Here is a 13,845-nt window from a genome sequence, read left to right on the forward strand (position 1 = left end):
GAGAGGTAAAATGGACAATCCCATAAGATTTACCTATAAATGTCAGGAACAAAGTATCAACTTTTTGGACGTAACAATTTACAGAACAGGGTCTCTATTAGCTACAACTTATGTATACAAAACCCTCAGACAGAAATAATTTGATGCAATACAATAGCTTATATCCTCCAGCTCTCCGAGGGGCCCAATGATCATGGCGGGATATTAGCACCCATGAGCGCATTACAGGATGCGATCATATCACCCAGATGTAATAAAAAGCACCCGCAAGGACAGGGGTTGTGGAAGAAGCCCGTCCCTGTGATGTGTTTGGAGTGAAGTGACCGTGTCACTCCTGTGCTGGGGATCCTGTGCAGGCGCTGTCTATAGACCATGCGGGCCATTGCCCTGGGAGGGTTGCAGCTATGGCCATCTTCAGATGGCGTAGCTGCGGGAGCCAATCAAGTTGGTAAATATGGCAGCATAGTGTCCCCCATAGAAACTGGGTGTTTCTATGGGGGTTGTGGCTGCCAGCGGGAATTGGAGGGATCACAGAAGGTATAGGAGATATCTGCAGTCTCTATGTCATATATTTGGGGGATACTAAATATTTGTGGTCACCACCCGACAATGGGTGTTTTGGGGGCACAAGCCGCAAATATTTATTGATAAATAGAGAGAGCTTACTATACTTACAATTGTTATGGGTCAGATATATAATCAGTCACCTTGATGATGCTAAAAATTAAATAATGGTAAAGAGATTAAGGGGTCTATTTACTAAGCAGTGTTAGGAGACAGAGTGAAAAGTGATAAGAAAGTGATAAGGTGCCAGCCAATCAGCTCCCAACTGCCATCTCATAGGCTGTGTTTGAAAAATGACAGTTGGGAGCTGATTGGCTGGCACCTTATCACTGACTTATCACTTTTCACTCTGTCTCCTAACACTGCTTAGTAAATAGACCCCTGAAATCCTTATGGCCAATCATTAACAGAAGAATTTAAAGGACCTACCAGTTAAATATGATAATTCCGAGATTATAAATATGTGCAGTGAGCCATATATTGAGTAAATGGAAGCACGATATGCAGCTTTATGTCCACTGGATATCATATAGGACACCCTAATTCAGGTAGAAAAAAAAAACACGACTAACACCATTTGGCCTACACTAGTTGATTTGTAATATATTGTATTATTCGTTCCTGTGGATTTCTAGACATAGTGAAAACAGAAGCAATTTAATGAGCATATGGCGTTTCATGGGAGTGATTCTGTCAGAGGCGTGGGATTCTGGGACTGTGTTCCCGGACTGGGCCTTGGACCTGTATTACTGAGCTCAGGTGCTCGCTGGAGGAGACTAGGTTTGATGAAGTTCCTCTGCATGAGAGGATGCAGAAGACTGGTAGAGGATTGATATAGCACGGGAGTTGCTTGATGCGGCTGGAAAGCCGTGTAATGGATGGTGGAAGCACGGACTGCTAGGTGCGGCTAAGGAGCCGTATGGTAAAGATGGCAGCAGGGGCTGCTGGGTGAGGCTAAGAAGCCGTAGAGTGACGGTGGTAGCTCGGGCGCTACTTGTAGCGGCTGAGTAGCCGAATGAAGATGGTGGTAACGTGGAAGCAACTTGGAGCGGCTGGGTAGCCGTATGGAGACGGTGGTAGCGTGGAAGCTACTTGGAGCGGCTGGGTAGCCGTATGGAGACGGTGGTAGCGTGGAAGCTACTTGGAGCGGCTGGGTAGCCGTATGGAGACTGTGGTAGCGTGGAAGCTACTTGGAGCAGCTGGGTAGCCGTATGGAGACTGTGGTAGTGTGGAAGCTACTGGAGCGGCTGGGTAGCCGTATGGAGACGGTGGTAGCGTGGAAGCTACTTGGAGTGGCTGGGTAGCCATATGGAGACGGTGGTAGCGTGGAAGCTTCTTGGAGCGGCTGGGTAGCCGTATGGAGACGGTAGCGTGGAAGCTACTTGGAGCGGCTGGGTAGCTGTATGGAGACGGTGGTAATGTGGAAGCTACTTGGAGCGGCTGGATAGCCGTGTGGAGATGGTGGTAGCGTGGAAGCTACTTGGAGCGGCTTGGTAGCCGTATGGAGATGGTGGTAGCATGGAAGCTACTTGGAGCAGCGACAACACCTATGGAGCTCAGTGGTGAGACTCACTAGTTAAACTAGGGGACTTGTTGCACTGGCAACTAGTGAAAGGAATGAGGTTTCCTTTTATAGAGAGCGCTGGATGCTTACTGGCTGAAGGAGGAGCAAGTCCACTGGTGGAAACCGCATCACATGGGCAAACCAAGATGGCCGCGCCCATGGACCGGAGACCCGCGGTGGACCCACGTGTGAGACGCCGGGCCGGAGACTGAGGAGAAGATGCAGGCACCTTCAGGAGACAGGGAGAGCGATCGCCTTCAGGTACAGGACGGCGAGGCAGCAGACCACCGCGCCGCAGCACTCTGAGAGGTAAGTGCCGGGGCCTGATTCTGGGGTCTCTGTGGTGAGCTGTGACAGTACCCCCCTCTTGACGAGTGGCCTCTGGACACTTTCTGGGTTTATGAGGGAACGTTTTGTGGAAAATCTTGATCAGACGAGGTGCATGTACATCAGGAGCATTAATCCAGATTCTTTCCTCTGGACCGAAACCCTTCCAGTCTATGAGATGTTGAAGGGGATTGTATCGTAAATGAAAATCCAGGATACTATTGACCTCAAATTCCTGTCCAGGTTTAGCTTGAACACCAGCAGCTTTAGGAGGTTCCCTTTGAAATCTGTTGAGGATCAATAGTTTCAGAAGAGAGACATGGAAAGAGTTAGGAATGCAGAGGTGTGGATGTAGTTTTAGCTTGTAAGCTACTGGATTCAGAACCTTGGCAATTGGAAATGGCCCAATATTACGTGGAGCGAATTTCATTGAGGGAACCTGGAGTCTGATGTTACGAGTTTAGAGCCAGACCAAATCTCCAGATTGAAGACTAGGTACCGCTCGTCTCTTGCGATCAGCAAATCTTTTATATCGTGCAGAAGTTTTAATGAGGGCAGAGCGAACATTCCTCCAAATATCAGAGAACTGCTGGAGAGAAAACTTGGCAGCTGGCACATCCAGTGTCGGAAGAAGTGAAAATTCTGGAACTCGAGGATGATGACCGAACACTGTAAGGAAAGGAGTGGAGTTAGTGGATGTGTGATAATGATTGTTGTGAGCGAATTCAGCCCATGGAAGGAGCTCTACCCAATCATCTTGCGAAGAGGAAATGAAGGTGCGAAGAAACTGTTCGAGATCTTGGTTGACCCTCTCGGTTTGTCCGTTGGTCTGGGGATGATATGCCGTAGAGAAGTTAAGTTTCACCCGAAGTGTTGAACAAAGTGATCTCCAAAATTTAGCTACAAACTGCACTCCTCTGAGACGATTTCTTGCGGAAGACCATGAAGTCTGAAGATCTCCTTAATGAAGTTTTGGGCGAGTAATGGTGCCGATGGAAGTCCAGTGAGAGGCACGAAGTGGGCCATTTTGGAGAATCTGTCCACAATAACCCAGACCGTGTTGTGGCCTTGAGATGGAGGAAGGTCATTGATGAAATCCATAAATAAATGTGTCCATGGTCGTGAAGGAATGGCTAAAGGCTGAAGTTGCCCGGAAGAAGCTTGCCGAAGTACATTATGCTGAGCACACTTAACACAGGAGGAGACGTAGGAGACATCTGTTTTCATTGAAGGCCACCAGTAGGATCGCTGGATAAATTGTCGTCTTCTCAATGCCATAGTGTACAGAGAAATGAGATGCATGAGCCCATTGTAACAACTTTTTACGAAGGTGGGGTTCCACAAAAGTCTTCCCAACAGGTGGAGTTATAGAAATGCTGGTAGTAGAAAACGAGGTTGATCCAAAGAGCTGTTTAGGACCACTCTCCAGAGAGAGGGCGTCGGCCTTACAGTTTTGAGAACCGGGGTGGTAGGAAAGCTTGTAGTTAAATCAAGAGAAAAACATTGCCCATCTAGCTTACCGTGGATTCAAGCAGTTAGCTGATAGATGGTGATGGGAAACTGAGCCCCCTCTAAAAGCTATCGCCATTCTTCAAGCGCCAATTTTATGGCAAGTAACTCCTGGTCTCCGATGGAGTAGTTCCACTCAGCTGGCAAAAATCTCCGGGAATAGAATCCACAAGGATGAAGTTTTTCGTCTTCAAAGCGTTGAGAGAGGACTGCTCAAACTCCCTCGGATGATGCATCGACTTACAAAATGAAAGGTCTTGTCATGTCTGGTTGTTTCAGCACAGGGGCCGAGATGAATGCTTGCTTCAGAAGTTGAAAAGCAGAAGTGGCTTCTGCTGACCAAGTAGTTGGATCCGCCCCCTTATAGGTGAGAGCTGTGATGGGAGCTACCAGGGTAGAGAACCTTTAATGAATTTACAGTAATAGTTTGCAAAACCTAAAAACCGTTGAATGGACTTCAGTGATGTAGGAATAGACCAGTCGAGGACGGATTGAAGTTTTGCTGGATCCATCTGAAATTTGACCCGAAGATGACGTACCCTAGAAATGGTACACTGGAAACTTCGAAAATAAATGTTTCCAACTTGCAGTAAAGCTGATTAGAGCGTAATCTTAGAAGAACTTCCTTCACCTGATCCTGATGACTAGCCAAATCTTGAGAAAAGATCAATATATCGTCTAAATAGATGACCACAGTCTTGTACAGCAGGTTCCGGAAGATCTCGTTGATGAAGAACTGGAAGGCAGCTGGAGCATTACAGAGACTGAAAGGCATGACGAGATACTCGTAATGCCCATTCCTGGTGTTGAAAGCTGTCTTCCATTCATCACCGGGTCGGATACGAATCAAGTTGTAGGCGCCTCTTAAATTGAATTTTGTGAAGATTGTGGCTCCTTTGACCCTGTCGAACAACTCGGTTATGAGAGGTAAAGGATACCGATTTTTAGTAGTTACGTCATTGAGTCCGCGATAATCTATACATGGACGTAACCCTCCGTCTTTCTTTTTTACGAAGAAAAAAACAGCCCCTGCTGGAGAAGAGGAAGGCCAGATTTTTTAGGTTTTCCTCAATATATTCGGACATGGATTGAGTTTCTGGGAGTGAGAGTGGATAGGTGCGTCCTCTAGGAGGGTTCTTCTCTGGAATTAAATCTATGGGGCAATCCCATTTGTGATGGGGGGGGTAGAAGATCCGCTTTTTGCTAACTGAACACATCCGAGAATCCGAATAGGGTTCAGGTAGACCCTTAGGTAGTTGTAGATCAGAGGACCGAACGGGAACCACCCGATGTAGACAATTCTTGAAGCAATTGGCTCCCGAAGAGGTAATTTGCATGGTTGACCAATCGATTTGTGGAGAATGTCTCTGCAACCAGGGTAACCCGAGAACTAGGGAATGAGAGGCTTTTTGGAATCACTATGAAAGATAGTTCCTCAGAGTGGAGAACCCCAACGGTGAGTTTAAGGGGTTGAGTGCGTTGAGTTATGGTTCCACTATTAATTCGACTACCATCGATGGCAGTTAAAGTCACTACTCGGCTTAGAGCTTCAACAGGAATCCGATATTTATGACCAAAGTCCGTAGTCATAAAATTTTCTGCAGCCCCTGAATCTAGAAGGGTTAGAACGGCAGTTGGACCCTGTGGAAGTGTCAATTGAGCTTGAATTGTGGAATCTGACTTCCTGGGTTATTCAATGGCTACTCCTAACTTAACCTCTCTGCGATAAGTTAGGAGGAGGCGTTTCCCGGACGGATGGGACAGGATTTAACTAAATGATGGGAAGATCCGCAGCACATGCAGAGGTTCTGTCTCTGCCTTTTCTGCCGTTCCTCAGAACGCTTGCACAGGAGGTGCGGGAAAAAACCTTCTGGCGCATGATCAAAAAAAACACGCACCTAATAGAATAGCAAAAAACCCGCACCTGGATGAAAAACCTTGCAGGTGCAAGTTTTTTGCTATTCTCGCGCCCAGTTGTGCTTTCTACGATTGTGATGTTGGGGAGAGAGGCTGTCTTCCACCTTTGAGCAATTGTAGCTTTCGTAGCAATTAACACATGACCCATCATATATCTCTCACCACGTGATAATTCCCCAGGATAAAAGTGGAATAAAGCAATTAGAGGCTCCACCTGAATGGTTACACCAACTAATTTACTTATCATAAAATATACCGCATTCCACAGGGGGCGAAGCAGAGGACAGGACCAAAAGACATGATGGATGTCTCCCACCAAACCACAATCTCTCCAACAATATTGAGAGACAGAGGGCCAGATCTTATGTTGCCTTTCAGGTGTAAAATATGCTCTCTGAAGTAATTTATAATACATTTATGAATGATTGATACATTTGGATATAGTAAAACTGGAACGAAAAATAATATTCCAGTCCTCATCCGAAAGGTTCACAGCCAGATCCCTCTCCCATTTAAGTTGACGCAGAAGTTTCCCTTTTTTATTTGACATTATCTGATACTGATACTACCAACATAGACCACCTTTGTGATTAGAGGCTCGTAGGTGAGTCAGCAGCAGCGATGGGAAGGCAGGTTTTTTAAGTGGAGAAGGGAGGTGACTGTGCAACCAATGTCTCAGCTGTAAATATTTATAAAAGTCCTGCCTCGTTAAACCAAATTGATTTTGAAGAGACACAAAAGAAGCAAAATCCTACCCTGTGAATACATCCCCCAATGAAGAGAGGCCCGCCTCCACCCATGAACCTAAGTGCATATCAGGGATCAAATTGGCTATTGATCGGAGAGACAGATTAGGAGAAGGCAGGGAAATCTCTTCATCTAAGGAAACACAGGTATGCCAACACACTATTGTAGTCTGGACTGCTTTACAGAATCCCGGTCTGAAGGGGATTTCAGAAGAGGGCAGCCAGAATAGATCAGGAAGGGGAAAGGGACGCATAAGTTCCCTTTCAATAATTACCCAGGGTTTGGGAGAGTCTATTATATAAACCAGTCCCTTGCCTGGCTAAGCACACACGCTGAATGGTATCTCTCCAAAGGGTCTATTTACTAAGCAGTGTTAGGAGACAGAGTGAAAAGTGATAAGGTGCCAGCCAATCAGCTCCCAACTGTCATTTTTCAAACACATCCTGTGAGATGACAGTTAGGAGCTGATTGGCTGGCACCTTATCACTTTTCACTTTGTCTCCTAACACTGCTTAGTAAAAAGACCCCCAAGTCTGGAAAGGCCACTCCTCCTGCCGCCTTAGGAGGGAGAGAGTATTTCTCGCTATTCTGGGTCGATTCCCCTTACAAATATATTTAGTGAGTATTTGGTAACATTTATTACATATGGATTTAGATGAGGGTCTAGTAATGGTCCAAAATAAATACATTAGTTTTGGGAGTAGCACCATTTTTGCAGCCGCAATCCTTCCTAGCCAAGACACCTCATGTAGCTTCCATACCTTTGTTAAAGTTTCATAAGCTTTCAAGAGGGGCCCAAAATGACATTCAATAAGATCATGATCTCTAACTAAATGCACCCCCAGGTATTTGAGGGACTTAGATTTCCATGTATATCTATGTCTCCTGTAACTTCCCCAAAAGTACATTTGGGATGTTAAGAGGAAGGGCTTCTGTCTTAGCTGTGTTAAGTTTGTAAAAAGACACTGCTGCATATTGATCTAAGATGGCATGTAATGCTGGAAGGGACTCTTCTGGGTGGAGTAAGCATAATAAGATATCGTCTGCTAATAAGTTTATCTTATGGGAGGAGCCTCCAAGTAAGGGGCCGTGTATAGTTTTGAGGGTTCTCATCGTCTCAGCCAGAGGCTCAATGGCAAGCGCAAAGATGAGTGGTGAGAGTGGGCACCCCTGGCGTGTCAAATTTATCAGATAGACAACCGTTTACAAATACCATCGCGGAAGGGCAAGTATATAGGGCCGAAATGGAATCTAAAATTCCTCCCTGGAAGCCGAAACTGTGCAAAACCTTCATCAAATAACCCCAGTGCAGATGGTCAAAAGCCTTTTTGTCATCAAGCGATAGAATCAACAAAGGCTCCTTATGGTAGTCATAATATTCTATGCTGTTGATGTCTGAGGCCTGCCTATGCATCACAAATCCAACCTGATCTGGTTTAATGAGAGCTGGCAATAATTGAGACAGGCGACTAGCAATCAACTTGGCAAACAATTTGCCATCTGTGTTCAGCAAAGCAATAGGTCGGTAATTAGCTACAGCGTTAGAGTCTTTGCCGGGTTTCGGTATGGCAATTATTCGTGCCTCAGGGAATTGCTTAGATTCTGTTGCTTCACTAAACAAGGACAACAAAACCGGAGCCAGTTCTGTTTTAAATGTTTTATAAAAATTGGCAGGATAGCCGTCCGGACTCGGAGCCTTATCTGATTGCATATTACCAATGGCTACATCTATCTCCTCCAGTGTCTATGGGGTGCTAAGGGACAGGCAGGCCTCAGAAGACAATTTCGGGAGAGAAAGCCAACTCAAGAACTGCTCAATAAGGGCTGCCGTTGGTTGGACAGTATTGGGGTCATCTTTGAGGTTATAAAGTTGCGCATAATAGGTAGCCAAAGCGTAAGCTATCTCGACCAGGGTCCGATATCTCAGCCCCATGATGATTATAGATTCTCTGTATCTGACCCCTAGCCCTTCGTCCGCGCAATTTGCAAGCCAACAGCCAACTTGCTCGGTTACCAAATACATAACATTTTTGATTTAACCCAGCACTACACTGACCACAGTGTCCTGGACCGCTGGCGGCGGCGCCCCCCGTGACGCAGGTCCGATGGTGCCCAAGGCACAAGCCTTGCTCAACCCCCCCAGTTGCGTCACTGGTTACAACTCCTGCACATGCTCAGTCATGTGCTTCCGAACAGTCTCCGTCCCTGCTTTGGGGTGATGGGTAAGTACATCTCCAGCATGTCCAAAGTGATTGATATGTGTATACAGGCTTTATACTAGCCTGTATACATGTATATTTATGTGCTTTTATGTTTAACAGTTATATAAAAATGTAAAATATAATAGCACATAAATATACATGTATACAGGCTAATATAAAGCCTGTGTACACATGTCAATCAATTTCGGCAGATTTAACAGGCTCTAGAGTGACTTACTTGTCCGCGGTCATCGCAAATTAGGGACGAAGACTGGGCGGAGTTACACGATGCTGCAGAGACTTAAGCTGGGCATCCACTATACAATTATCTGTCAGATATCTGTCCAATCTGGCTGGTTGGAATAAAAACCTGGTAATGTATGGGAGCAAATGACAGTCGATCATATGGTTTTAAACACTGAAAAAAGCACAAAATAAATTGTTCAAATTGGTTACATTTGTGTGTTTTAACTAATTTGTCTGAACAACAATTTTTGGCTATTTTCCAGTGTTTGTGAGAAAATGGACGATTGTCATTTGCTCCCATACATTACCAGGTTTTCATTCCCACCAGCCAGATTGGACAGATATCTGACAGAAAATTGTATAGAGGATGCCCAGCTTTAAGGGAAAATTTCCCTCTGTCCTTGCAGTTTTCAGGGAATTTAATGTAATTTCTTCATATAACGCCATTCTAAGATGGCGTTATATAAACTAAGGATTTTCCGAGTAATTTAACTCTTTTTGTTTTGCTGAATAGCAAAAAGCGTTAAAGCACCGTAGAGATCAATGGCTGGTCCCTACAGTGCGGTACTCTGCGAGATGGGAATTAGTGGAGGAGAGAATTACGTTATCTTCTCCATTATCCCATTGCTGAATAGGGGATTTACATAAAAAATGCGGATATGATGATTTCCGCCTTTTTTATGTAAAAAAATCATTGCTGAATAGACCCCATAATGATAATTATAACAGTGTTATACAGCCATGGCCAAAAGTTTTGAGAATGACACAAGTAGTGGTATTCACAAAGTTTGCTGCTTCAGTGTTTTTAGACCCTTTTGTCAGATGTTACTATTTTATACTGAAGTTTATGCAAAGAGTCAATATTTGCAGTGCTGACCCTTCTTTTTCAAGACCTCTGCAATTCGCCCTGGCATGCTGTCAATCAATTTCTGGGCCACATACTGACCGATGGCCGCCCATTCTTGCCTAATCAATGCTTGGTGTTTGTCAGAATTTGTGGGTTTTAGTTTGTCCATCCACCTCTTGTGGCAAACGCAGGAATTCTAGAGGGGGGTTTCCAAATGCTTGATTTTAGAGCGAGTGTGGCCAGTCCATGAAGAGGGAAGAATTACTACTTAAACAGCTTTAATATGCATCATACAAAGTGTATTATGTGTAATAATCCCAGCATATACAGGACCAGTGATCACAGTAACCCATTAGATGCGGCAGTAGGGCCATCCTGCCTGAGCTGAATGTTTTTATTTTAGATGTGGGCACCATTCCTGACTATTGGAGCAAGTTCAGGAGCCTGGAGGAGCAGCAGAAGGACCTAGCACTGCCCTGGACATATATGTACATATTGGGCTCTATAACAGTGCATACCTAACAGTACATGTTTTCCAGCTCTCCTAGTTGGTGCACAGGTTATTTATCACTGGCTGATACATGTTAAAAGATCCACAGGTTGTGCTAATTATTTCATTCGAGATACTGAGAATAAAATGCAGCACTATTAAAATTCTATTATATTATTATTTCTGTTGTGTTCATGTTGTGGGCTGGGGAGGAGGGTTTCCAGGCAGATGGAAACCCCCCCTGTGTGTGCCTATGTGAGGATTGACCACAAGTTAATGAATAGAGTCAGGGAAAAAGGGATATCGTTGCACAGACTATGAGATCTATAATAAGATAGTAGTAACCACTATTCCTATCAGTGACTGAACATTTCTGAAATGGATATACTAAGGTAATGGTGGTGCACACTAGAGTCATAAATGCTAGAGAAAACAAACAGGAGAGGAAAAACTCTGTGACGTGAGCACTCTTGTAATATTATACAGTAATTAAAACATAACTTTTAATATATATCTGCAATTAAAATAAATGTCCTATACTAACCACTATGTATGGCAATAAAGTAGTTTAGCATTGGCAAAACAATAAATTATACTGACGCAATAAGCATAAGTAGACATATAGACGCATCTATTACATTGATATAGCTGGAAGAGACTCCTAAGGATACAAAAACCTCCAACAACTCGAAAAAATGAAACAACATAGATAAAATAATGTGCTATAAGTTCTAGCAGTTCAACATTAATTATAATGCATAAATTGATGTTAATAAACATCTGGCGAAATATAAAATAGAACAATATTCATATCAAAAGAAAACCTATCATAGTATCATAATGATAATCCCAGTCGGTATTTGATGAAATAAAGCATCACATCATGTTCATAGATGACCTCAAAGAGAAATAACAGAATAGTCAGGGAAAGAAAAAGGTTGCTGCTAGTAACTCTGCTAAGTCCCACTTGGCCCAAGGTCATCTATGGGAAAGCTAGAGAGCTGGCTGCAAGCATTATCCCTTAGAAATTAAAGAGTGAGTGGAACGTTTCTCAGACTTAATCTCAAGTTCTTGGACGTCTTGCTTTCGTATAGGACGTACAGTGAAAGGACTAATAGTCTGAGCTAATAACCAGTCAATCAGAAAAATACAATAGTATTAGACTAGTGCTGGACACCTATAGATGGAGGTATGATAGATGACATAAAGGACCACAATAGTGGTTGGATCTCAGATAATGACCTAGAAGGTGAAGGTATCAGAATAGTTAGGGAACAGGACCGATACTCCCAGTTCTACCACAACTAATTTGGTCCAATAGCCATTGATGAGAGGTGTGTCATAGGAGGACGGTTATACCCTCTGAAAATAATAATACGTTACTCAGGTATTTCTTTCTGCTTTCAGATGTCATACACCAGGCATAGAACATCTGATGAGAGCAATACTAACCTGAGATTGTACCTAATCAATCAGAGAAATACAAAAGCACTAGGCTAAACTGGTTAATGCTGTATATACAATCAATTTTAAGATCAGACGAAAATAACAAAATAAATGTAAATAGGATGAAAAAATATCATTACACAAATCAGTAAATATATAAATATAAAGGGAGCAGCACAGCGTTCTCAATGATGCAAAATGTGCACACACAATTTTAACCAAGTCACATATGTGGGATAGGTAACATGCCCAAAAAATGTGTAACATGTTCAAAATCAGCAGTATATATAGAAAAAAACGTGTAATAAAAAAAAACAGAGTACTGATAATATTGATATAATCTTTAGATACAAAGTATCTCCAAGAGACCTTTATGCTGGCGGGTCTCAAATGTATAAGAAGCTTCTGTTTCAAAGATGTATTAACACAAAAGACAGTAATACAAGAATTACACTGAGACAAGGTCATTGCCTTCAGCATGGAATAAATCACGTACGTGTGTGAGATACTATACCAGGTAGTGCTTAAGGCATATTGAACAGTATACATAAAAAAAGCTATATTCTCACAAAACATATTAGAAAAGAAACACCCTGACAATGTTCCTCTAATCTAGTCTCCAAAAGAGACCTGGGAATATAGAGTCTTAGATGTGTGCTTGAGTTAGATATAAAATATCTCCAGGAGACCTTATTACTAGCGGGTCTCATAAGTATAAGGAGATACTGCTGCAAAAATATATTAGCACAGAAGGAGAGTAATACGACAATTACAATGAAACAAAGAAATTGCCTTCAGTATGAATCAAATCACGTACTTGTGTGGGATACTATACCAGGTAGTGCTTAAAACATATTAAACAGTACACATGAAAAAAGCTATATTCTCATAAAGCATATTTAGAAAAGAGAGATCCTGACAATGTTCCTCTACTTTATTGCCATACATAGTGGTTGGTATAGGACATTTATTTTAATTGCAGATATATATTAAAAGTTATGTTTTATGTACTGTATAATACTACAAGAGTGCTCACGTCACAGAGTTTTTCCTCTCCTGTTTGATTGACCACAAGTTCTCAATGGGATTAAGGTCTGGGGAGTTTCCTGGCCATGGACCCAAAATTGTGATGTTTTATTTCCCGAGCCACTTAGTTATCACTTTTGCCTTATGGCAAGGTGCTCCATCATGCTGGAAAAGGCATTGTTCCTCACCAAACTGTTCTTGGATGGTTGGGAGAAGTCGCTCTTGAAGGATGTTGTGGTACCATTCTTTATTCATGGCTGTGTTTTTAGGCAAAATTGTGAGTGAGCCCACTCCCTTGGATGAGAAGCAACCCCACACATGAATGGTCTCAGGATGCTTTTGCTGTTGGCATGACACAGGACTGATGGTAGCGCTCACCTTTCCTTCTCTGATAAGCATTTTTCCAGATGCCCCAAACAATTCATCGGAGAAAATGGCTTTACCCTAGTCCTCAGCAGACCAATCCCTGTACCTTTTGCAGAATATCTGCATGTCCCTGATGTTTTTCCTGGAGAGAAGTGGCTTCTTTGCTGCCCTTCTTGACACCAGGCCATCCTCTAAAAGTCTTCACCTCACTGTGCATGCAGATGCACTCACACCTGCCTGCTGCTATTCCTGAGCAAGCTCTGCACTGGTGGTTCCCCTATCCCGCAGCTGAATCAACTTTAGGAGACGGTCCTGGCGCTTGCTGGACGTTCTTTGGCGCCCTGAAGCCTTCTTCTCAACTACTGAACCTCTCTCCTTGAAGTTTTTGATGATCCAATAAATGGTAGATTTAGGTGCAATCTTACTAGCAGCAAATATCCTTGCCTGTGAAGCCCTTTTTGTGCAAAGCAATGATGACTGCGCATGTTTCCTTGCAGGTAACTATGGTTAACAGAGAAAGAACAATGATTTTACGCACCACCCTCCTTTTAAAGTTTCCAGTCTGTTATTCTAACTCAACCAGCATGACAGAGTG

Source organism: Taudactylus pleione, unplaced genomic scaffold (assembly GCF_031769625.1).
Source record: "Taudactylus pleione unplaced genomic scaffold, aTauple2 ptg000547l, whole genome shotgun sequence".
Lineage (NCBI taxonomy): Eukaryota > Metazoa > Chordata > Amphibia > Anura > Myobatrachidae > Taudactylus > Taudactylus pleione.